This window comes from Chiloscyllium plagiosum, unplaced genomic scaffold (assembly GCF_037043375.1).
Source record: "Chiloscyllium plagiosum isolate Xiang-an unplaced genomic scaffold, Cpla_swu_hap1 HiC_scaffold_36, whole genome shotgun sequence".
In the NCBI taxonomy this organism is placed as follows: domain Eukaryota; kingdom Metazoa; phylum Chordata; class Chondrichthyes; order Orectolobiformes; family Hemiscylliidae; genus Chiloscyllium; species Chiloscyllium plagiosum.
Genome location: NW_028270174.1, coordinates 25,191,807 through 25,219,267, shown reverse-complemented (window position 1 = coordinate 25,219,267; position 27,461 = coordinate 25,191,807). Strand labels below are relative to the sequence as shown.

Below are 27,461 nucleotides of genomic sequence, written 5' to 3'. Positions count from 1 at the left end.
GGCATTTCTTACGCAAACAGAAGCTGATTAAAAAAAAGCAAAAAATAATTGAGAATTATTTACAAAGTGATGTTTTTTTGAATAGTTAATTAATTCAATATGTTTTGATTTGAAATAAACTTTCTGTGGCTGCATTTCATTGTGACTGCAAGCTTAACATTGTTCATGTTATTTTGTTCATTTCTCGTTTCTTTCCTGTTTTACAGTATGAGAGAATAAAATAGACATGAAAAGAATAAAACCCCTTTAATAAAAAAAACCAGGTAGAGGAAATGTCAATGCCATTAGAAGAGTGTCCTCTATCTTTTCGTTTTTTTTTAATGCTATTTGATCTCTCATGGCGTTGCCTAGAGACAGGGAGTTTATCTTTCTGTAACCGTGGCCTCGATTTTAACAAGTCTGCCTCCACTCCCCTCCTTTGCACCCTGATGGGCAGGAAAGGGATGCCTAAAGGAATAATTCAAGGTCTGTATCTTTTGCTTTTATTTCTCAATTGAGGTTTTCCCCTCTCTCTTTCTCTAGCTCATCCATTTTGAATTATTTACCATGAGTTATGTTTTTGATGAACAGAGTGTCACTTCTCCTGGGTCAATTTACATTTTGCTCCAGTGAAGTGCCTTGGGGTGGTTTACACTTTCAAAGGCATTATGTAAATGCATGCAGTTGTGTAAAATGCACATTGACAAAGTGTTGTTACATTTTTGTTTTTCATTTCCTTGCTAGGAAGAGATTGATTGCCATCACATCCATTTTTTTGGACAAAATATTGGCATCAAGGCCACAAACTTTAAGCCATAATTTTTCATACCCGATCTTTTCCTGAAGAGTTCAATGGTCAGTTAGGAAGCCACTGATTTCCAAAAGTTCAGGGCTCAAATCTTAACCAGTGCTAGGCTATGCAAATAAGAAATAGAAACAAGAGTAGAGCATTCGATCCTTCAGGCCTGCTCTACCGTTTGAGGAAATCATGGCTGATCATCCCCTATTCCTTTATGCATAGAAATCTATTAATCTCTGGTTTGAACTTGCCTAGTTATTGACTTCCCACAGCTCGCTGAGGAAGAGAATTTCAAACATTCATCATTGCACGAATGAGAGACTTTCTCCTCATCTCAGTCCTAAATGGTCTGCCCCTTATTCTGAGACAGTGTCTCCTGGATCTAGATGTCCAAGCCAGAGAAAATATTCCTCTACTATCTCCTGTGGCCAAACATAGAAGAATCTTGTACATTTGAACAAGATCCCCTCTCATTCTTCTAAACTCCAGAGATTATAGTTTCTAAATAACCTTAGCTCATAGGATAATTCCTACATACCAGCAACTAGTTTAGAAAACCTTTGCATTCCCTTTATAGCAAGTATATCTTTCGTTTGGTAATGAGACCAAATGTCTGCCAAGTATTCAAGCAGTGGTCCTACCATGACTCTATACACTTGCAGTAAGTCTTCTTTACCCATACTCTCATCATTTTGTAATATTTCCAATATGTGCTTTCTGAACTGTTTGTTGTAGCTCTGCGTTAGATTATGTCTTTTTAGCTCCTTGCTCAGACCCTTTAGTCCAACTGGTCCATGCCAAGCATAACCATAAACTAAACTAGTCCCACCTGCCTACGCTTGACTCATATCCCTTCAAGGAGAAAGTGAGGATTGCAGTTGCTGGAGATCAGAGCTGAAAATGTGTTGCTGGAAAAGCGCAGCAGGTCAGGCAGCCCTTCTTCAGGGCTCTTCTCATTCCTGAAGAAGGGCTCATGCCCGAAATGTCGATTCTCCAGCTCCTTGGATGCTGCCTGACCTGCTGCACTTTTCCAGCAACACATTTTCAGCTCATATCCCTCCAAACGTTTCTTATTTATGCACTTATCCAAATGTATTTTGAACATTTTAACTGTACCTGCATCTAGCACTTTCCCCGGGGGGGGTGGTGGGGGGCATGACAGTGGGTATATTCAACCTGATCTAAGGTTTCTATCTAGGTTAAAGCAGTCTCAACTATCTGGATGCATACCCAGCAATGTTGGATGAAGGTCAATGTCCTTTTCAATTCTGCCAATCTAATTGCCACCAACTTCTCTGATACTTCACACTCTATTTCTGCTTCCCACCAAGGCTCATGCTGTATCACTTTTACATGCATCATATTTCCTACTCACACTCACAATCCAACTCCCAGTACCACTAGGACTGTATGCCCTTTGCTGTGCCTAATCACCAGCTTGGTAACAACTGTTCCAGCCACTTTCATCTCCTGTAATACCTGCCTTTCTCTCATTCCAAGAGGAAAACAGCCTACAGTAGGGCAGAATGAGTCAACATGGGTGGTGTTCTGTCTGTTTTTCAGCTCCTTACCCCTTATGAGAAGTGGATCCTAACGCTAACTGGCCTGAACAAGACCTGGACTTATATTGGACTTCACTCATTGTGCTGGGACCTCTTGAGAGGAGGCTATTCTCCTTGACTTGAAAGAGGCCCAATCATAATTTGACAAGGTTCTTGGTTTTGTGCCTGCAAGCCAAGATGGCAATGTTATGTCTTGTATCTCTGGCTGAGAAAGCAAAAAGACCAAACAAGTGGTGGATGTTGTGAACATCCAGGTAAGCTTAGAGTGAGTGAGTGACCACTATGATAACGAGCAAAGAGCTTGGAGGTGTCAGCTCATTCAGTCTATGAGCTGGGTCCATTTCACTGAACACACAGTGTCCTTGCTGCAACATCAAAATGATAGTTACTGGTCTGGGGTTCAGGCTTAAAGTGCAGAGGCAACCTGTAAGTGCATTGGAGCTGTGACATGAGGATTCTTAAAGGGCAGGGTCATGTCAGATGCCAATGTCAAATGCTATGTGTGGTTGTGGCCAATGAAACAATGCCCTGAGATGTTGGTTCCAGCATGAAGATTGTTCAGAACAGGTGGTGAGCTGAAGTGCTTCCTTTGGTGTCCTTGTCAAGTGTTCTCAATATGTAGCTTGTTTGTTGAGTTTAATAAGATAAACAAATCAATGAAGCAAGGGATGACATTAAAAAGAATGTCTAACATGTAATAATGATCGTCAATTGGCATTTCATTTACTGCATTCTAGAAGATTCCACTATGAGATCTAACATCAGCCTCACCTTTACAATGCTGATACATTTCACAGCTTCTTCATTTCTCTGTTCCCTGATGTACCAAGTCTTTTAACGTTGTTCTGTGCCTGTCTGACATTCCAGTTATAAACAAATAGGGAACATTTATTGCAAAATATTTCTATTCAATGAAATTTCAGCAACTTTGTCACAAAATTTGTTATTTGAATCAATTGAATTGTTCTTTGGCTATAGCATTCAATGCCATTTGGTGGCACATTTTCAAAGAAATCACCACTCTATTATCAATTTATATTCCTAACTCCTAATCTTGAGTATTAGTACCTTAGCCTGTATTAGAGAGACAAGCTTGTGAGCTATTCTGCTCATACTAATTAATCAAATATCTGTTGCCTGGGGATGCTGTGTATTTAAAGGCTCTTTCCCCAACCTGCAGCAATGCCTAATACAGCTGCTTACGTTCTGTCATTTAACATATTGATTCCCCATGATATGTGGGAAATGTTTTACATCACGAAGGTGGCTTGTTGACTTTCCCTTCCTCCCTAAATCTTGAACTTTAGCTACAACAGTACGTTATTGATAGAGCTAACTTCTACAAATATTGATTTAAGTATTGCCTTACTCTTGAGCGTAAAGTTTTCCAGTCTTAAATTATTAGAAGCATTGAATACTGGTCGGCTTGTCCATACATGATCTAATGATCTAAACCAATTAGTTTTAATAATCTGGCTAATTCATGCAACTAATATTTTCCCTTTGGCTGCTCCCCACCAGCCCTTTTATTACTAAAACATTAATGTTTGTTACCAGTGCATTTAGTAGCCATTTCTGGTGATGCATTTTGCAGATAAACATCATATATAAATCAATTGCCACCCATATAATCAACATAGACATCACTTAATCCTCTCCTGAAACATAAGTAATGTGTTTAACTATTTCAATCATTTATCATTGTAGGTTACAAATAGGAGCTGTCTCCTCAGTGATTCTCCCACGCACATTAACAGGCAGTCATAGACGACCAGTGAATAATTTCCTGGAGGGCTCCAGCCTATTGTTTTCATCCAGTTTTCCATTTTAAAGCATTCCTGTCGAACACAAAGTTCAACCTAATGGTACGTGTTAGCTGAATTAAGTGAGTAATACAGCCATTATGAATGTGTCAGCAACTTTTTTTGTTGTTATTTCATCTAATAGATGTTTCCTTCGCTCATGCTAATGGTCTATATAAATCCTCCACACCAGTTTCCATAACATTGTAGTTGCTCACTCTTTAAACACAATGCTTCCTTTTAAAATTATAATTAAAATAATCAAAATCAGGATGAAAGACAAATGAAATGGAGTTGTTTGTGTTTTGTTTCACAGTCAGCATGTCAGCATACCTTTTTAAGAGACATAACATGCCAGTAAACCTATAAAAGAGATGGAGAAAGTGAGGACTGCAGATGCTGGAGATCAGAGCTGAAAATGTGTTGCTGGAAAAGCGCAGCAGGTCAGGCAGCATCCAAGGAGCAGGAGAATCGACGTTTCGGGCATGGGCCCTTCTTCAGGAATGAGGAAAGTGTGCCAAGCAGGCTAAGATAAAAGGTAGGGAGGAGGGACTTGGGGGAGGGGTATTGGAAATGCGATAGGTGGAAGGAGGTTAAGGTGAGGGTGATAGGCATGAGTGGGGGTGAGGGTGGAGAGGTCAGGAAGATGATTGCAGGTTAGGAAGGTGGTGCTGAGTTCGAGGGTTGGGACTGAGACAAGGTGGGGGGAGGGGAAATGAGGAAACTGGAGAAATCTGAGTTCATCCCTTGTGGTTGGAGGGTTCTTAGGCGAAAGATGAGGCACTCTTCCTCCAACCGTCGAGTTGCTATGGTCTGGCAATGGAGGAGTCCAAGGACCTGCATGTCCTTGGTGGAGTGGGAGGGGGAGTTGACGTGTTGAGCCACGGGGTGGTTGGGTTGGTTGGTCCGGATGTCCCAGAGGTGTTCTCTGAAACGTTCCGCAAGTAGGTGGCCTGACTGCCCAATATAGAGGAGGCCACATCGGGTGCAGCGGATGCAATAAATAATGTGCGTGGAGGTGCAGGTGAATTTGTGATGGATATGGAAGGATCCCTTGGGGCCTTGGAGGGAAGTAAGGTGTGGGTGCAAGTTTTGCATTTCTTGCGGTTGCAGGGGAAGGTGCCAGGAGTGGAGATTGGGTTGGTGGGGGGTGTGGACCTGACGAGGGAGTCACAGAGGGAGTGGTCTTTTCGAAACGCTGATGAGGGGAGGGGAGGAAAATATATCCCTGGTGGTGGGGTCCGTTTAGAGGTGGCAGAAATGACGACGGATGATACGATGTATATGGAGGTTGGTTGGGTGGTAGGTGAGGACCAGTGGGGTTCTGTCCTAGTGGCGATTCAAAGGGTGGGGCTCAAGGGTGGAGGAGTGGGAAGTGGAGAGCATCGTCGATCACGTCTGGGGGGAAATTGCGGTTTTTGAAGAAGGAGGCCATCTGGGTTGTTCGGTATTGGAACTGGTCCTCCTGGGAGCAAATGCAGCGGAGACGAAGGAATTGGGAATATGGGATGGCGCAAGGGCCCCAGCTATGCCTGCCTCTTTGTAGGATATGTGGAACAGTCCATCTTCTGCAGCTACATTGGCACCACCCCACACCCTTTCTTCCGCTACATCGATGACTGTATCGGCGCTACCTTGTGCTCCCACAAGGAGGTTGAACAGTTCATCCACTTTACCAACACCTTCCACCCTGACCTCAAATTTTCCTGGACTGTCTCAGACTCCTCCCTCCCCTTCCTAGACCTCTCCATTTCTATCTCGGGCAACCGAATCAACATGGACATGTACTATAAACCGACCGACTCCCACAGCTACGTAGACTACACCTTCTCCCACCATGCCCCCTGTAAAAACGCCATCCCATATTCCCAATTCCTTCGTCTCCGCTGCATCTGCTCCCAGGAGAACCAGTTCCAATACCGAACAACCCAGATGGCCTCCTTCTTCAAAGACAGCAATTTCCCCCCAGACGTGATCGACAATGCCCTCCACCGCATCTCCTCCACTTCCCGCTCCTCCGCCCTTGACCCCCGCCCCTCCAATCACCACCAGGACAGAACCCCACTGGTCCTCACCTACCACCCCACCAACCTCCATATACATCGTATCATCCGTCGTCATTTCTCCACCTCCAAACGGACTCCACCACCAGGGATATATTTCCCTCCCTCCCCCTATCAGTATTCCAAAAAGACCACTCCGTCCGTGACTCTCTCTTCAGGTTCACACCCCCCACCAACCCAACCTCCACTCCTGGCACCTTCCCCTGCAACCGCAAGAAATGCAAAACTTGCGCCCACACCTCCCCCCCTTACTTCCCTCCAAGGCCCCAAGGGATCCTTCCATATCTGCCACAAATTCACCTGCACCTCCACACACATCATTTACTGCATCCGCTGCACCCGATGTGGCCTCCTCTATATTGGGGAGACAGGCCGCCTACTTGCGGAACATTTCAGAGAACACCTCTGGGACACCTGGACCAACCAACCCAACCACCCCGTGGCTCAACACTTCAACTCCCCCTCCCACTCCACCAAGGACATGCAGGTCCTTGTACTCCTCCATCGCCAGACCATAGCAACACTCCGACTGGAGGAAGAGCGCCTCATCTTCCGCCTAGGAACCCTCCAACCACAAGGGATGAACTCAGATTTCTCCAGTTTCCTCATTTCCCCTCCCTCCACCTTGTCTCAGTCCCAACCCTCGAACTCAGCATCACCTTCCTAACCTGCAATCTTCTTCCTGACCTCTCCACTCCCACCCCCATTCCGGCTACCACCCTCACCTTATCACCCTCACCTTACCCTCTTTCCACCTATCGCATTTCCAACGCCCCTCCCCCAAGTCCGTCCTCCCTACCTTTTATCTTAGCCTGCTTGGCACACTTTCCTCATTCCTGAAGAAGGGCTCTTGCCCGAAACGTCGATTCTCCTGCTTGTTGGATGCTGCCTGACCTGCTGCGCTTTTCCAGCAACACATTTTCAGCTTTAAAAGAGATGCTCAAGATATGATTAGATTACATTACATTACAGTGTGGAAACACGCCCTTCGGCCCAACAAGTCCACACCGACCCGCCGAAGCGCAACCCACCCATTCCCCTACATTTACCCCTTTACCTAACACTACGGGCAATTTAGCATGGCCAATTCACCTGACCTGCACATCTTTCTCCCCAATATAGAGGAGGCCACATCGGGTGCAGCGGATGCAGTAAATGATGTGTGTGGAGGTGCAGGTGAATTTGTGGCAGATATGGAAGGATCCCTTGGGGCCTTGGAGGGACTGTGGGAGGAAACCGGAGCACCTGGAGGAAACCCATTGAACTAAATATGACCTGAGGGTGTCAAGATTTGAGACTCTTTCTTCACTTGGGCCACTTGAAGCACAGCATGCTTTTGAAAGCATTTTTATCTTTATAACTGAATAGCTTAATGTTAGTCAAATGTAATGCAGTATGTAATGGTGAAGACACAATAGGGCTGCTGTCTTGTCACAGGAAGGCAAAGGATGATGTTTTTACCTGAGGGTTACTATGCCTCAGATGAGGGAAGATGTTGAGATGGAGATTCCTTGAAGGTGCTAGAATTGAACCTTCACTGTTGGTAGCACTATGTATTGTAAACCAGTCATCCAACCAACTGAGGCCAAAATGATACAAGTGGAGAAATCTCACAGGGTTGTGAATGTGGAGGAGTTTGCAGGGACAGGTGCTTTTGTAATAAATGAATTAAAGGAATTAATCTGCTGCATTTATCCCAATAGAAGACTCAGTGAGCTGAGGAAAGAAAGGAAACTGAGGGCTCCAGTCAATATAATTTAACAACTCCATAAATATAGAACATAGAACATGGAACAGTACAGCACAGAACTGGCCCTTCAGCCCATGATGTTGTGCCGACCATTGATCCTCATGTGAGGTAATCCTAATGTACGAGCTCTCAAATTTCTGTGACCATATGCATGTCCAGCAGTCTCTTAAATTTCCCCAATGACCTCGCTTCCACAACTGCTGCTGGCAATGCATTCCATGCTCTCACAACTCTCTGTGTAAAGAACCCGCCTCTGACATCCCCTCTATACTTTCCGCCAAACAGCTTAAAACTATGACCCCTCATGTTAACAATTTCTTCCCTGGGAAAAGGTTTCTGGCTATCAACTCTATCTATGTCTCTCATTATCTTGTACACCTCAATTAGGTCCCCTCTCTTCCTTCTTTTTTCCAATGAAAAAAGTCCGAGCTCAGTCAACCTCTCTTCGTAAGATAAGCCCTCCATTCCAGGTAGCTTCCTGGTAAACCTCCTCTGAACCCTCTTCAAAGCATCCACATCTTTCCTATAATAGGGAGACCAGAACTGGACATAGTATTCCAAGTATGGTCTAACCAAAGTTTTATAGAGCTGCAACAAGATCTCGCGCCTCTTAAACTCAATCCCCCTGTTAATGAAAGCCAAAACACCATATGCTTTCTTAACAACCCTGTCCACTTCAGTAGCCATTTTAAGGGATCTATATACCTGCACACCAAGATCCCTCTGTTCCTCCACACTGCCAAGAATCCTGTCTTTAATCCTGTACTCAACTTTCAAGTTCGACCTTCCAAAATGCATCACTTCACATTTATCCAGGTTGAACTCCATCTGCCACCTCTCAGCCCATCTCTGCATCCTGTCAATGTCCCGCTGCAGCCTACAACAGTCCTCTATACTGTCAACGACACCTCCAACCTTTGTGTCATCTGCAAACTTGCTAACCCATCCTTCAATCCCCTTATCCAAGTCATTAATACAAATTACAAAGAGTAGAGGCCCAAGAACAGAGCCCTGTGGAACACCACTCACCACTGACTTCCAGGCAGAATATTTTCCTTCCACTACCACTCACTGTCTTCTGTCGACCAGTCAATTCTGTATCCAGACAGCTAAATTTCCCTGTATACCATTCCTCCTGACCTTCTGAACGAGCCTACCATGGGGATCCTTATCAAATGCCTTACCGAAGTCCATATACACAACATCCACCACTCGACCCTCATCAACTTATCTAGTAACAACCTTAAAGAACTCAATAAAATTTGTGAGGCATGACCTGCCCCTCACAAAGCCGTGCTGACTGCCTTTAATCAAGCCATGCTCTTCCAGATGGTCATAAATCCTATCCCTCAGAATCCTTTCTAACACCTTGCAGACGACAGGTGTGAGACTGACTGGTCTGTAATTGCCGGGGATTTCCCTATTTCCTTTCTTGAAGAGAGGAATATCATTTGCCTCCCTCCAGTCCTCAGGTATGACTCCGATGGAGAGCGAGGATGCAAAGATCTTCGCAAGCGGCGAAGCAATCACATTTCTTGCTTCCCAAAGCAGCCGAGGACAAATCTGGTCTGGCCCTGGCGACTTGTCAATCTTAATGTTTGTCAAAATTTTCAACACATCAGCTTCCTCAATCTCTACCTGTTCCAGCCTGTTTACCAGTCCTCAATGGTTTCATTCACTACAAGGTCCTTTTCTTTAGTAAAGACAGAAGCAAAAAACTCATTTAGGGCTTCCCCTACCTCCTCAGACTCTATACACAAGTTCCCTATGCTATCCCTGATCGGCCCTACTCTTCCTTTGATCATTCTCTTATTGCTCACAAACGTGTAAAATACCTTTGGATTCTCCCTAATCCTTCCTGCCAAGCCTTTTTCGTGCCCCCTTCTGGCTCTCCTCAGACCATTTTTGAGCTCCTTCCTCGCCTGCCTGTAATCCTCGAGAGCTGAGCAAGACCCTTGCTTCCTCCACCTTACGTAAGCTGCCTTCTTTCTTTTGATGAGAAGCTCCTCCGCTCTCGTCATCCAAGGTTCCTTTATCTTACCCCTTCTTGCCTGTCTCAGAGGAACACATTTATGCATCACTCGCAACAACTGTTCCTTAAAGAGTCTCCACATGTCTATAGTGCCTTTACCATGGAACAATTGCTCCCAGTCCATGCTTCCCAACGCACGTCTGATAGTATCATAGTTTCCTTTTCCCCAATTAAATATCCTCCCATTGTGCCAGTTTCTCTCCTTCTCCATAGCTATGTAGAATGTGAGGCAGTTGTGGTCACTATCACCAAAATGCTCTCCCACCGCAAGATCTGACACCTGCCCCGGCTCATTGCCGAGCAACAAATCCAAAATGGCCTCTCCCCTCGTCGGCCTGTCAACGTACTGAATTAGGAAACCCTCCTGAACACACCTTACAAAAACAGCTCCTTCCAAACCATCTGCTCGAAGGAGGTTCCAATCAATATTGGGAAAGTTAAAGTCACCCATTACAACAACCCTACTATATTCACACTCTTCAAAAATCTGCCGACCTATGCTTTCTTCAATCTCCCTGCTGCTATTGGGGGGCCTGTAGTAAACCCCTAATGAGGTGATTGCTCCCTTACTGTTCCTAATTTCCACCCAGACTGACTCAGTAGGCAGACCCCCCTCAACAATGGAAGCTTCTGTAGCTGGGATACCCTCTCTGATTAGCAGTGCTACACCCCCTCCTCTTTTCCCCCCTCCCTATTCTTTTTAAATGTTATAAACCCTGGAACATCCAGCAACCATTCCTGCCCCTGAGAAACCCACGTCTCTGTTATGGCCGCAACATCATAGCACCAGGTACTGATCCATGCTCTAGGCTCATCACTTTTACTCCTGATACTTTTTGCATTAAAGCAAACACACTTTTCCTTGGTTCTTTCCCAGGAAATTCCTTCCCACTGGCTGCGCTACTCTTGCTATTGTCTCATCTCTTTCAACTCTCACCACCAGTACACAGCTCAGGTTCCCACCCCCCCCCCCCCCCCCCCCTCCGCCATACTAGTTTAAACCCTTCTGAACAACTTGAGCAAACCTTCCACCAGGACATTGGTCCCTTTCCAGTTCAGATGCAACCCGTCCTTCTTGTACAGGTCCCACCTTCCCCAGAAGGCATCCTAATTATCTACATATCTGAAGCCCTCCCTTCTACACCAGCTGCGCAGCCACGTGTTAAGCTGCGTCCGCTCCCTGTCCCTCGCCTCGCTATCTCGTGGCACTGGTAGTAAACCCAAGAACACTACTCTGTTCGTCCTGCTCTGTAGCTTCCACCCTAACTCCCTGAAATCACTTATTATATCCTCGATCCTTTTCCTGGCTATATAATTGGTGCCAATATGTAACATGATTTCTGGCTGTTCGCCCTCCTCTTTCAGAATATTATACACCCAATCGGAGACGTCCCAGACCCTGGCACCAGGGAGGCAACAAACCTTCCGGGAATCCCAATCCTGACCACAAAATCTCCTATCAAGTTTCCTAACAATCGAGTCTCCTACCATTAGCGCTTTTCTGTTCTGCCCCCTTCCCTTCTGGGCCACAGTGTCAGGCTCAGTGCCAGATAACTGACCACTATGGCTTTCCTTTGGTAGGTCATCCCCCCCAGCGGTATCCAAAATGATATACTTATTGCTGAGGGGAATGCCCACAGGGTATCTCTGCACTGTCTGTCTGTCCCCTTTCCTCCCCCTAACTGTAACCCATCTATCCTTATCCTGAGCCTCAGGAGTGACCAACTGCCAGTAACTCCTCTCATTACCCCCTCAGCCTCCCGAATAATCCGCAGTTCATCCAGCTCCAGCTCCAATTCCCTAACACAGTTTTCAAGAAGCTGGAGTTGGGTGCACTTCCCGCAGATATAGCCAGCCACATTCTGCAGGAGGAATACATCTAAGGAAGCTAGGACAGTGAACGTCATTAAGGTGTTTGAAGAAAAGAAGTGAGACATAAATTGAGGGATTAGAGAACTAGTTAAATGTTTGTCATGGAGAAATACTTGAGAGCATTGTATGAGGTAGTATTGATATTTACCTAAATTAGTCAGAACCTAAAAGGAATGGTTAGTATAGATTAAAAGCAGTAGGACATACTTCAGCAGCCTATTTAAATTCTTCAGGGAGGCAACTGCATTAGCCAGAAGATCAATTAAGTTGATATAATTAATGTGGATTTTCAAAAGGCATTTGACAAAATTCTGTATGAAATGCTTTCAGAGATGATTAAGGCGTATGGAATTAATAACAAACTATCAGAAGGATTGAAAATTCGTTAAGTAATAGAAAACAAAACGTGAAGATGAATGGAAAGTGGAGTCTTAGTAATGGAGGTCCTTACGGGCCTATTCTTTTGTGTTATTTATGCATTGCACTTCAGAGATCAGGCAGCTGCCTCAATAACTTAGTGAGTAAATACATCATGTGGTTTGTTACTAAGATACACAGAGGCCAGTGTCCCAGGTTTCATACCTAGTCTGTAATGAGTGAGCTACAAGCAGGCTTATCATTCCAGTGTAGAAAGGGGAGGAATTTGAAGTTCAGACTTGGTTGTTGGAAACTGTACATGTGGCTTCTCAATGAAGTCATTTAAAAGGATGGGAATATTTCATCAATGATTCTCAAATGTTTGAAGCTCCCTTTTATAAAGTAGATTATTAATTAGAGATTCCCAATCCAATTCATTAATAATTATGAATATAATTATTGCTTATAATATAATGACCAATAAATCTTTTTTAAAAAAATAATGCTTGTAGGAAAACAAGCAATTGTTCATTGGAGCAGTTTAAATACAGTTTGTCTGATGTTAGCAGTGCTGAGAGAGACTGGACAATTCACATACAAAATACATTGGAGGTGTTAATTACACACAGATGGAGCAGGTGGGACTTGAACCTGGGCCTCCTGGCTCAGAGGGAGGAACATCACCAAAACTCATTGAATACGATGCTATTACATGGCAACTGCTTTTAATGTGGTTGATAATCTTTTGTTAATTATATACATAACCAACCAGTACTGTTATAATCTCAGAAGAGTGCACTAAAGTCTGTCTTGTTTTTTCAATAAGAACACTGTGGTCATGCATCATTGTGCCGAAGGAAATGGTTCAGAAAGGCAAGTGAGCACCTTGGTTCATCAATAGGGACTTGGAGGTGTTAATGGATGGGGAAGGGGAAAGATGGCAGTGATCTTTTTTCTGATGGCTGACAAAGGTTGGCGATGCCATCAGATTTGACCAGCTTCAATCAAGACAGCAGTCAGCATCAGCGCGGTCACTCAGATGAAACACAATGCATAGTAGTGAAAGGAGAAGCTAATGATGATCTGTGCACAAGAAGGACAAGTGCTAGCATGCTACTTCACAATCACATGGCCACTCTAACTCTGTCATGACACTCACTAAGGTTCATGGACTACAGTTCTCACTATTGCATGTATTGTGTTCACTCAGTGGCTCTCAGGTCATCCTCCCAAACTACTAACCATTTTCTGCTCTCTACTACTAGGGCGGCACAGTGGCTCAGTGGTTAGCACTGCTGCCTCACAGCACCAGGGTCCTAGGTTTGATTCTGGCCTCAGGCAACTGTCTGTGTGGAGTTTGCACGTTCTCCCCGTGTCTGCGTGGGTTTCCTCTGGGTGCTCTGGTTTCCTCCCACAGTCCAAAGATGTGCAGGTTAGGTGAATTGGCCACACTAAATTGCCCGTAGTGTTAGGTGCATTAGTCAGAGGGAAATGGGTCTGCGTGGGTTACTCTTCAGAGGGTTGGTGTGGGCGTATGGGCTTGTTGGCCCGAAGGGCCTGTTTCCACACTGTAGGGAATCTAATCTACTACCTAATCACTCACTGGGTGTATTTTTCTGTCTATCCAGCCCCTGCATTGCTACCATCATTCTCCCACTCATTTCCAACATACCAAATCCTTGTTTTTGCCTAATTGAAAGGTTAAAAACAGTTTCCAACAGGATTGAAACTGCAAAAACCTGTAGGGAGACAGAGAAGGGGAGTGGGTAACATTACTGAATGTAAAGTTATTCATGTCCCATGAGGAGCCCCCTGCATTTGGCCAACAAATGATGGCATATTTAGAGATGAGGAGACCTTCATTGGCAACCAATACACTAAGCTTCATTACATTATGCTACACTGCTCTCCCAATGGCCAACAATACAATCATATTCTTAACCCACACAAACTTCTACTCATCTCACACAGCCACATCTCTCTTTTCTCTTAGGCAGGTGTTATTGGCACCCAATCAATCTCCACTCTGAAGATGCCTGTGTGGAGATCCCCAATTACACTTCCATCCATACCTTCTATCAGCTCGGAGACTTGTGCCTCTCTGGGTTCCCTTTCCAGGGTAGACATGGCATCATAATCTGGTCAGCACATCATTGATCTACCTCCACAGCTGGTCAAGGGAGAACCACTCCACTTCTCTGACTCTCATAAGAATGATAACCATCAGCATATCAGGAAAGGTGTTCATGATTACACAGTCTGCTTAGGTAGATAGAAATAAATTTTCTTGAACAATGTTAATCAAGTATAGAGAACCATGAAGGAACTTGTAGATTGAGATGCACATAAATCATGTCATCAGAATTGACCACATGACTCTGAGTAGGAGAGAAGATTTCATGACATGTGAAAAGTGAAGTGCTGGACACCAGACTGCTGTGTTTGATAACTGACTAAATACAAATAAAAGCCAAAAGAACTGTGGATGTTGTAAATCAGAAATAAGAGTGGAGGTTGCTGGAAAAGGTCAACATGTCTGACAATAGGAGGACAGAAATCCGTGTTAATGTTTCTCGTCAAGTGACTTTTCCTCAGAACATTCCTGAATGTCACTCGATCTGAAACATTAACTCTGATTTCTCTCCACACATACTGCCAGGCCTGCTGAGCTTTTCCAGCGATCTCTATTTTTTTGTTATATGCAAGTAAAGGAGTATTACAAGACATGAGAAGTTGAAGAGCCTTACTGAGAAATTAGAAAAATACATGGCCTTATACAGGTTTATAAAATCATGCAGGGTATGGATAGGGTGAATAGCCAAGGTTTTTCCTCAGGTTAGGGGAGTCCAAAATTAGAGGCCATAGATTAAAGCAGGGAGGGAAAACACTTAAAAGGAATCCCAAGGGCAACGTTTCCATGAAGAGAGTGGGGTGTCTATGGAATTACCTGCCAGAGGACATGATGGAGGCTGGTAAAATTACATTTAAAAGGAAGGTATATGAATAGGAAGTGTTTAATGGGATATAGGCCAAATGCTAGCAAATGGGATTGGATAAACTTAGGATATCTAGTTAGCATGGATGAGTTGGACTGAAGGGTCTGTTTCTGTGCTCTACATCTCGATGACTCTAAGACCTTAATGTTCGCAATGTTCCAGTCATCTGGTAACTCCCCTGAATCTAGGGAACACTGAAAGGTTATAGCTAAAGCCCTCACAATTTCCACTCTCACTTCCTTCAAAATTCTGGATGTATCTCATCCAGTCCCAGCCCCTTGTCAACTTTAAGTCCCAGAAGTCTATCCAAAACTTATTCCCTATCAATTTTCTCTCACAATGATCTGGTTAGCATCTTTCTCTTTGGTAAATACAAATAAAAAATGAGATTAAGCATGATCAAATGCATCTCCTAAATTGCCTCTGGCTCCATTGAATTTATTCATTAAAGTGTTAAAGTCCCCAAAAGTTTGTACTACGATTGTAAATTTGTCGTCAGAGCTATAACATACAGTCATAGAGTCATAGAGATGTACAGCACGGAAACAGACCCTTTAGTCCAACTCGTCCATGCTGTTCAGGTATCCTAAATTAATCTAGTCCCCTTTGCCAGCATTTGCCCATATTCCCCCAAACCCTTCCTATTCATATTCCCATCCAGATGTCTTTTAAATGTTGTAATTGTACCAGCGTCCACCACTTCCTCGGCAGCTTATTCCCTACACGCACCACTGTCTGTGTGGAAAACGTTGCCCCTTAGGTCCCTTTTAAATTTTTCCCCTCTCACTTTAAACCTATGCCTTCTAATTTTGCACTCCCCAACACCTCAGTCTCCAACACTCCAGGGAAAACAGCCCCAGCATATTCGGCCTCTCCCTATAGCTTAAACTTTCCAACTCTGGCAACATTTATAAGGATTGTAAATCTTTCCTAAACCCTTTCAAGTTTCACACCATCCTTCCAATAGCAGAGAGATCAGGACGGTACACAAGCACACCAAACATTGTTGATTAGTTTGTATTCTTCAGTCCAGACATGTAACATTTCCTATTTCCTAAAATGGTTCTGTACCATTCAGTCAGCTACAATGTTGAAGTTTTTTTTTAACTCTGGCAATGCCTGGTAATCCCAAATAATTCATTTATTAATTGTTTTATAAAATAAACCTGTATGTGTACAATGAAGTGCACAATTAGGAAGAACACAATGAACTTGTTCCATCATTTATATTCCAACAATTTCAGAAACAACATTAAGCCATCCTTCCTCTTCCAAATTTGACTACATTCTCAAAAATAGATTTTGAAACTCATGTTAGATATGTACCTTAAAGGAAAAGAATATAAGACTCTGGAGAAGAATGAGGGAGTGGTATGAATGGGTTTATTCTTTTAAAAAATATATGATGGGCCAAATGACCTCTTTTATGTTAAAGATCACACAACACCAGGTTATAGTCCAACAGGTTTAATTGGAAGCACTAGCTTTTATGTTGTATGTTGTAAGACTCAACAATTATGTGAAGGAAATAGTCGCTAATTATAACCAGCATTTTACAAGAACAGATTTTAATTCTCACATATGTTTTGTTAATAGTTATTCCATCTTAATATATGTCTCTAAGAGTTTGCTTCTTGATTTGTTTCTATTAAATTACAAACAAGGAGTTTAGATTAGATTACTTACAGTGTGGAAACAGGCCCTTCAGCCCAACAAGTCCACACCGCCCCGCCGAAGCACAACCCACCCATACCCCTACATTTACCCCTTACCTAACACTACGGGCAATTTAGCATGGCCAATTCACCTGACCTGCACATCTTTGGACTGTGGGAGGAAACCGGAGCACCCGGAGGAAACCCACGCAGACACGGGGAGAACGTGCAAACTCCACACAGTCAGTCGCCTAAGGCGGGAATTGAACCCGGGTCTCTGGCGCTGTGAGGTAGCAGTGCTAACCACTGTGCCACCGTGCTTATAGAATATAGATAATTGAATATAGAATAGATAACCCTTATTGGTAATCAGATAGTTGAATATAGATAATGTCAATTACTATGTGTTTTTTAATAGAAATTATTAATTGCACAACACTAAATTCAATATTTCTTTAATATTTATTTCATTACCCACTCTTCAACACCTAAGATGCTAACTACCAGAGCCAAAACATTCTTGAGAATCTGGGATGCCAGAATAAATGTGGAAAAGCAACTCAAACAACTGAACTTGTGCTCACTCAAGGCTGCAGGTCCCATCTGAAATTCTGGACAGGGGTCTTTTTGTGAGTTAGTTTGGTTGTTGACACACAATGATGAGCACCAGCGATACAATACCCAGTCTTAGTTAGTCGATTCTTGTAATCAATCCCATTGGAGCCACTCCAAGGAGAGAAGATCAGATATTCTCTTTTGACATAAACTATCTACTCTCAGTAAATGCTTTGGAGCAAAATTAAATAACCTTATATGAGAATTCTCACTGGAATTCTACTGAGACCCTCCAATGACCTAGAGTGAGGTATTATGTTGGGAAGTCTGGGAAATGCCTTGGACATGTCCAGTGACTGGGGGGTGATACTGGAGGATATTTGTATGGGTCCACTGATTGTAAGTTCAAGATCTGATTTAAACTGTAGCAGAATCCTGAAAGAGCTAGAATCTACTCTACTGTTATACATCTTATTTCCTACATGGGTGTAACAGCTATACACATCATTTCCAACTGCAGAAACTTGCGCCATACATTTAACTTTCGTTGGTATATCTTGCATACTATCTTGCTGTGTATTTTCAATGTTAAGATTGACAAGAGATAAACACTAAATCTACATGATGGATTGAATAAAGAAGAAATTACTCTGAATTGCTAAAGTCATGTCATAATATTGAAAAGAAGGCAATTTTTATCCAAAGCAGGATTAGAAATTGATTATTATCTGAGATCCTGAGTTATACATTGGTTCAAATTTTATTCCTCTACTTTAGATTAACCTAACCCTTATTGGTATTCAGGATTCCCTTTGACTCATGAGCAATACCTCTACGAGTGCATACTGTAGGTCCATGAATGTGCTTGATTAGAACATGGTAATTAAATTGAAAAAGAATTCTCAAAATTAATTGAAGAGGGAATTGAATGATTTCTCAAAATTAAAAGCATTTAAATCCAACTTTCAAACTGTGCACAACAATATTAAAATCATATCTAAGTTGACAGAACTGTAGTTGATAAGAAAAGCAAATGTATACAGAGTTAACAGAAAGAAGATAAAATTAAGTGATGCAACTGATGGCGAAACTGATATGGCAGCTCCTTGATAGCTGAAGAAAATGCGTCATATTCATTTTTGAAATGAAAAGTTTTGATTGGCTTTACAATTGAATTTGAGCATATTTTTCAATTGGATATTTTGTTCATTTGAGCTCAACAACTTTCCTTAGTATTTCTTTGCAGATAATATTATCTGCAAAGAAATACTAAGGAAAGTTGTTTAGGAGGGCATTATCTGGATAATTAATGGTAATTTATTAATAAACCTTTAACAATATTTAGCTATTATCTGGTTTATTTAAACCACTTAATGATAATTAATTGGACCAAATAAGTGCCTTTGCTTAAAGAGATTGAGAAGACTAAGGTCACAACAATAGTGATTTGGAAGTAAATCCCAACACAATCCAGCAACGCCATTATTGCTTTGGAACCCATAAAGGTCTTAACTAACATCGTTTCTTTTAAGAGCGCTTATTTAGTCCAACTAATTATTATTAAGTGGCTTAAATAAACCGGATAATAGCTAAATATTGCTACATGAATAATTTATGAGTAAATTATCATTAATTATCCAGATAATGTTCTTCTAAACAACTTTCCTCAGTATTTCTTTCTGGATAATGTTGCGCTATTAGGAGTTTAGCTCATATGCACAAAAATATCCAATTGACAAACAATGCTCAAATTCAATTACAAAACCAATGAAAATTATTCACTTCAAAAATGAAAATAAAGTATTTTCTTAAGCTGTCATGGAGTTGCCTTGTCAGCTTCACCATCAGCTGCATCATTTCATTTAGTTCTATCTTCTTTCTGTTAACTCTGTATACATTCCCATTTCCTATCAGTTGCAATTCTGTCAGCTCAGATATAGTTTTATTTTTATTGTGCACAGTTTGGTGGATGAGCTGAAGCAGAGGGAGTTGGTACCTTGGGGGTATGTGATAGAGGCAATGTGCTGGTGATGCAATCCATGATGAAGATTGTGTGAGGATTATGCCATATTCTGTTTCCAGTTGAGAGGTGAAATGACTTCCATGATGGCAAATTCAGAAGGAATTCATGAATGAAGAAGCCAAGCTGCATAACCGCCCCTTTCTCTCTGATGCATGCTGCCTTTGTGCTTCACTTGTGAAACTGAGAGGATGGAGAGGCGTGTGAAACTCATAATGGATGCAGAAACACATCGAGATGTAACAGAATGGAATCAATCACAATAAAGAATCAGGCACCCGAGTATTCATTAGTAAATTTACAAATATGATCAAATAAAGACAATCAAATAATGCAGGACAATAGATCAACAAAATAATTCATAGCATCAAACTGGACATTCTGGGAGGATATTAGGGAGGAGGTGTATTGCTATACCATCTGAATAATGAATGGGAACCCTCACCTCCTGTTTCAGAATAAATTGAATGCTTCTCAAACCACTGCACCTACACTACTCATTCCTGTCCTAGTACTGCTCCCCCTCAAAAAAAAACTATTGATCTTAAGTCTATTTTTGAGCTGTCAGTCCATTTTCCTATAAATTGAGCAGCTGTCACATGGTCATGCTGCTTTTGAGATTCAAAGTAGAATACTTGCTCCATCACATGCCGAATGCTGAGGGCTGTGGTCCAGTGGGAGCAGAGAGTTGGGGTCGGAGCCAATGGTGGCAGTGGGTCTGAGGTTGGTGGTGGGTGTCGGGTCCAGTAATACAGATGAAGGGTGTTGAATCTGGACGGGGATGTGAAGGCTTGGGGGAGTGTGATCTAGGATCAAGTCCAAACAGTTGGACAAAACTACTGTGCCCTGAGATCATTAAAGGGTCTGATAATCATTGAGCAGATTGGAGAATGTACTGGCAGGCATTTTAAGGACAATGGCCACAGTTCTAGAGGGAAAGGAAAAAATTCCTTTAGCATGATTAGGCTGACTTTGGAAGACTGTTGTGCAAGGAGTTGCAAAGTGCATTTAAAAAACGAATCACTCACAGCATTAGATTAGATTAGATTCCCGACAGTATGGAAATAGGCCCTTCAGCCCAACAAGTCTATACTGACCCTCTGAAGAGTAACCCACCCAGACCCATTCCCCTACCCTATATTTACTCCTGACTAATGTACCTAACACTATGGGCAATTTAGCATGGCCAATTCACCCTAACCTGCACATCGTTGGATTGTGGGAGGAAACCCACACAGACACAGGGAGAATGTGCAAACTCCACAGTTCTAGAGGGAATGGCCACAGTTCTAGAGGGAAAGGAAAAAATTCCTTTAGCATGATTAGGCTGACTTTGGAAGACTGTTGTGCAAGGAGTTGCAAAGTGCATTTAAAAAACGAATCACTCACAGCATTAGATTAGATTAGATTCCCGACAGTATGGAAATAGGCCCTTCAGCCCAACAAGTCTATACTGATCCTCTGAAGAATAACCCACCCAGACCCATTCCCCTACCCTATATTTACTCCTGACTAATGTACCTAACACTATGGGCAATTTAGCATGGCCAATTCACCCTAACCTGCACATCGTTGGATTGTGGGAGGAAACCCACACAGACACAGGGAGAATGTGCAAACTCCACACAGACAGTCACTTGAGGCAGGAATTGGACCCAGGTCCTTAGCACTTTGAGGCAGCACTGCTAATCCCTGAGCCACCACACCAACCCCAGGATGTGGGTATTGCTGGCTCGGCCAGCATTTAATGATCATTCCAAAAAGTCAACCACATTGCTGTGGATCTGGAGTCACATGTAGGCTGGACAGAGTAAGATCAGCATTTCCTTCCCTCATATCTTCATGAACTAGAGGATTTTTCCAATGCTCCACAAGGCTTTGTCTTTAGGTACTGAATCCCAGATTCCAGATGGGGATGCAGGGTGGCATTTTACAAACACAAATGTAAGCACTCATCAATGGATTGCACACTATATTTGGAATGTTGTTCCCCTCCTGGAAGTAGACTGCAGATGTGTGTGTTTGTTTCCCTTGATCACATCTGAAGCAAAAAGGTTCCAACAAGACAACTTAAACTCTTACATTAATACTTCAGACAACTTAAGGCACATGTAAGGGAAATTACAACCTTATGGCCTCAACATAGATTTCGCCAGATTCCAAATCTCCCCACCACCTCCACCTCATCCCAGGTCAGGCCCTCCCTCTCTGCCCTTCCCCCTTGACCTGACCTAACCGGTTCATCTTCCTTCCCACCTATCCGCTCTACCCTTCCCACTGACCAATGCCATTCACTGCCTACAACATCCATCTGTTGACATCCCACCTACCTTGCCCCCCTGTCCCACTCCCCACATTCTATTTGCTTCTCACCCCCCCTCCCCCAGTTCTGATGAAGAGTCCTGCATGTTATGTCAACTCTCCTGCTCTCCTGATGCTGTTTTACCTGCTGTATTTTTTTTTCCAGCTCCACACTTTATGACTTTTGAGAATCTATAGCCCTCACTATCTTCAATCTAAGGCACATATCCTGCAAGTGGTACACAGAGGTCCTGGTGTATTATGAACCTATCAGAAAAGCCTGGCAGGTATGTCAGTACATTGACTGGGAAGGGCCTAGATTCCAGCTACTTGGGACAGCCCATGTCCAGAGACAGGAAATGTTAGAAACAGAGGCTACCTGGAGAAGAACCTCTATCCACTTTTGTGGACGCAAAGTTAACATGCAAAATTCAAGTCAACTGCACTTTGACCAAGCAATTAACACGACTCCATGTGCATAACCTTCTCAGGAGAGGAGACAGCCAATTGACTTAATGTGGTTGTCAATTGGTTGTTGCTAGCTTCCTGATTAATTTGCATTTTTTCCATGTGTTGCAAAGTGAAACCTGAGCAAATGTACCCTGATTAACCTTAACCAGTTTGCAAAATCTCTTTTTAACTCAGGACCAATATGTAATGAGATAGACAAAGGCTGCAGGACTGGGGATTCAGGTTGTCTTGGGGTGTAACGCTTTATCAGTTCAGAATGCTGTACTACATGAACCCTGGGGGGGGGGGGCAAGATAAAGTAAATGCTATGGACAGTCATATGAATTCAGAGGAAACTCTAATGATATGTTTAAATAGGAAATGGCCTGAGTTGGTAAAAAAATTCTAATAAACCAGGAGAGGATGGTGGAGGTGCAGTGCGTAGAGGTTTAGTGGATGTAGGGCACTCAAGTTATTCTGAAAAGGGAGATGGACATCCCCATTCACTAGGCAGAAGTAGGTACTGCAGATGTAGGAGATTAGGGTTAGGATTAATGTGCTGCTGGAAAAGCACAGCAGGTCAGGCAGCATCCGAGGAACAGGAAAATCAATGTTTCGGATAAAAGTCCTTCATCAGCAATCCCCATTCACTATTCAGGGCTGTATATCTGTGCACTTCCTCCTCCATATCCTCCTAGTCCAGGATGTGGTGCTATCCCGTAGGGCTCTCACAATGCCAAAGGTACACATCATGCACCAACAGGAACAATTTCAGTCTGTCAATCTTATTCTAGCACTTTGAGTGATGAGCAGAGTTTCTTTATTTTCTTTACCTGCTTGATGCAGGACCCTGATCGCTGCTTTCAGATCGTTACTCTGTTCTGCAAGCTCAGCCATTATTTTCCGGGTAGTATAGAGGTTCCTGATCACCCACTGCTCCTGTCTGTAGGTTTTATCAAGTTGGGCCTGAAACTGCCTGCCAAGCATTCGGTTTAGTTGGCTGCAGTCATCTAGTTTCAGGAGCTTTATTTTCTTTCTATCTAATTCCAATCCAGAGCCTCGAACTTCTCATCCTGTCGGAGGATCTTCCATCTCTCTTTTTCCCAACTTCTTCTCGATTTCTTGTATGACGCTAATTATTTCTTCTCTCTCGCTCTGTGTATGCTTCTTTATACTTAAGATTTTTGCTTCTTCACCATGGACCTGTTCCATACATCAACTATAGCTATGGCTTTAACTACTTTTGAAGCATGCTTCCATAATCAACGATATGTTTCATTTCAGCAATCCCAGCTATCCCAGACCCAATGCTGGTTTATTAGAATTTTTTACCAACTCAGGCCATTTCCTATTTAAACATATCATTAGAGTTTCCTCTGAATTCATATGACTGTCCATAGCATATACTTTATCTTGCCCCTCCCAGGGTTCATGTCTCGAAATCTACAATTTGTGTACCTCACAACATAAGCACCCTGATTCTGAACAAGGAGAAAGTGAGGACAAAGTCTGTGAGAAGATTTGTAGCTCGGGTGCTCGTTGTTGTGGTTCTGTTCGCCGAGCTGGGAATTTGTGTTGCAGACGTTTCGTCCCCTGTCTAGGTGACATCCTCAGTGCTTGGGAGCCTCCTGTGAAGTGCTTCTGTGATCTTTCCTCCGGCATTTGTAGTGGTTTGAATCTGCCGCTTCCGGTTGTCAGTTCCAGCTGTCCATTGCAGTGGTCGGTATATTGGGTCCAGGTCGATATGCTTATTGATTGAATCTGTGGATGAGTGCCATGCCTCTAGGAATTCCCTGGCTGTTCTCTGTTTGGCTTGTCCTATAATAGTAGTGTTGTCCCAGTCGAATTCATGTTGCTTGTCATCTGCGTGTGGCTACTAAGGATAGTTGGTCATGTCGTTTCGTGGCTAGTTGGTGTTCATGGATGCGGATCGTTAGCTGTCTTCCTGTTTGTCCTATATAGTGTTTTGTGCAGTCCTTGCATGGGATTTTGTACACTACATTAGTTTTGCTCATGCTGGGTATTGGGTCCTTCGTTCTGGTGAGTTGTTGTCTGAGAGTGGCTGTTGGTTTATGTGCTGTTATGAGTCCTAGTGGTCGCAGTAGTCTGGCTGTCAGTTCGGAAATGCTCTTGATGTATGGTAGTGTGGCTAGTCCTTTGGGTTGTGGCATGTCCTCATTCTGTTGTCTTTCCCTTAGGCAAATTGCACGGGTATCCGTTTTTGGCGAATACATTGTATAGATGTTCTTCTCCCTCTTTTTGCAGTTCTGGTGTACTGCAGTATGTTGTGGCCCTTTTGAATAGTGTCTTGATGTAACTTCTTTTGTGTGTGTTGGGTGGTTGCTTTCGTAGTTTAGGACTTAGTCTGTGTGTGTGGCTTTCCTGTATACCTTTGTGTGAATTCTCCATTCGGTGTTCTCTGTACCATCACGTCTAGGAATGGGAGTTGGTTGTCCTTTTCTTCCTCTCTAGTGAATTGGATTCTTGTGAGAGTGGCGTTGATGATCCGGTGTGTGTTCTCTATTTCTGTGTTTTTAATGATTACAAAGGTGTCATCCACATATCTGACCCAGAGACACTACTATTATAGGACAAGCCAAACAGAGAACAGCCAGGGAATTCCTAGAGGCATGGCACTCATCCACAGATTCAATCAATAAGCACATCGACCTGGACCCAATATACCGGCCACTGCAGCGGACAGCTGGAACTGACAACCGGAAGCAGCAGATTCAAACCACTACAAATGCCAGAGGAAAGATCACAGAAGCGCTTCACAGGAGGCTCCCAAGCACTGAGGATGTCACCTAGACAGGGGACAAAACATCTGCAACACAAATTCCCAGCTCAGCGGACAGAACCACAACAGAAAGTGAAGACTGCAGATGCTGGAAATCAGAGTCGAGAGTATGGTGTTGGAAAAGCACAGCAGGTCAGGCAGTATCTGAGGATGAGGAGATTCTCCTGCTCCTCGTATGCTGTCTGACCTGCTGTGTTTTTCCAGCACTACACTCTTGACTCCGAACAAGGTAGGGTTCAAATTATTGGAGTTTCCTTTCAAGTAATTCTTCATTAGGCCCACCCAGGGACACCAATGTCATAAAGTGAATAGTGAGTAAATGTACCCTGACTAACCTTGACCAGTTTGCAGTAACCCTATTTAACTCAGGCTCATTAGACGATGAGATAGACAAAAGGGGACAAGAATCAGGGAAAAGTCTAACACAACTTTATTAAACACTTTATCATGGAAAAAGAACTTGACCAGACTCTACTATTGCTCTTTGATTAAACTCTGTCAAATTCTATCAATCCATTCACTGAAACTTTCAGTAAACAGTGTTAAATCTCTAAGAAAACAGTCTGAAATCTACACTAGCTATCTCCTTCTGAGATGCACTTATGAAAATTTGTAAAATTCTGGTCAGATCTCCTGACCACTGCATTTGAACTGCTTATTTGAAAAGCATGGTAATACCCATTTAATAAGGCTGGGACAGACTGTTCTTCAAGGAATGTCTTGAGGGTTAGTTGATAGTTTAAGGTCTGTAGTCATCGATTTGGGCTTTCCCTCTCAGCCGGGGGAGATTCTGGTCTTTGGGTCATCTCTGGAGATGCTGTTGAAGAAGATGCAAAAAGCACTTCTTTTATGCACCTCTTTATGCTCTTCACAAAGATTCTGTGGCCTGTGTCAAATTCTAGTATCAGGTGGGAGCAGCAAGATCATAGGAGATCTTTGGAGATCATAGAACATGATTTTGAACCTTCAACTATGAAGTGCTCACCTTCCCATGCAATGTCTCCGGCCTCCTACTGAGCTGGGGGCCACCAGGTCTGTGTAACATTCTTCTAACGAAACAGGTTCACTGGAGGTGGAAACAATGGCTCGTTCTGATACAATGTAGCCATTAGCAACTAACCAGGCAGTTCCAGGCTTGTCTGGTTTCGATAGGAAGTTGATTGTCTAAGGCTTGGTCCAAGTTGTCCAAGTTTACAGATAACACCAAAATTGGAGGTGTAGTGGACAGTGAAGATGGTTACCTCAGAGTACAACAGGACCTTGAGCAGATGGGCCCATGGGCTGAGGAGTGGCAGATGGAGATTAATTCAGATAAATGCGAGATGCTGCATTTTGGGAAAACAAATCTTAGTAGGACTTATACACTTAATAGTAAGGTCCTTTGTTGCTGAACAAAGAGACCTTGGAGTGCAAGTTCATAGCTATTTGAAAGTAGAGTCGCAGGTAGATAGGATAGTGAAGAAGGCGTTTGGTATGCTTTCCTTTATTGGGCAGAGTATTGAGTATAGGAGTTGGGAGGTCATGTTGCAGATTTACAGGATATTGGTTAGGCCCCGTTTGGAATATTGCGTGCAATTCTGGTCTTCTTCCTCTCAGAAGGATGTTGTGAAATTTGGAAGGGTTCAGAAAAGATTTACACGGATATTGCCAGGGTTGGAGGATTTGAGCTATAGGGAGAGGTTGAACAGGCTGGGGCTGTTTTCCCTGGAGTGTCGGAGGCTGACGGGTGACCTTATAGAGCTTTATAAAATCATGAGTTGCATAGATAAGGTAAATAGACAAGGTCTTCTCCCTGGGGTCGTGGAGTCCAGAATTAGAGGGCATAGGTTTAGGGTGAGAGGATAAGATATAAAAGGGGTGACTTTTTCATGCAGAGAGTGGTGCGTGTGTGGAATGAGCTGCCAGAGGAAGTGGTGGAGGCCAGTATAATTACAACATTTAGAAGGCATCTCGATGGGTATATGAATGGGAAGGGTTGGAGGGATAAGGGGAGGATTGCTGGCACGTGGGACTAGATTAGGGTGGCATGGATGAGTTGGACAGAAGGGATGTTTCCATGCTATACATCTCTATGACATCATCTGACCACACAAGATTTATCCCAGTCTCACTTGCTCTTTTAGATTAAAATTTCCTCTGTACAAATTGCTACAATCCACAGAAATGCACTCAATATACTACTGAAGAGAACATCTGAAATTATATTGGACGTTTACCTATTCTCTTTGCATTCAAACAGGAAAACGTTATGAACCAAAGGGCACAGCTGTGGTTATCAACACTTTTTGATAGAAAAACTGGATCCATAGGAAGACAAATCCACTCAAATGCGAAGTCTTCAGCAGAAAGTTTGGACTATGAATGAAGTAAAGTAATGAAAAGGATTTCATGTATTGAAACAGAACAGAAAACAACAAATGAGCTTTAATGAATCGTAATACAAACAATAAATGAAAATAATACTGAGA

General features: G+C 43.0%; 1 long non-coding RNA gene across 1 annotated transcript; it reads left to right on the top strand.

Annotated features, from left to right (window-relative positions):
• The first annotated feature begins 372 nt into the window (after positions 1-372).
• On the top strand, positions 373-27,461 carry LOC148139914 (uncharacterized). The gene is made up of 3 exons (XR_015753233.1): positions 373-465; positions 4,048-4,205; positions 27,233-27,461. It is a non-coding gene; the product is annotated as an uncharacterized LOC148139914 (long non-coding RNA).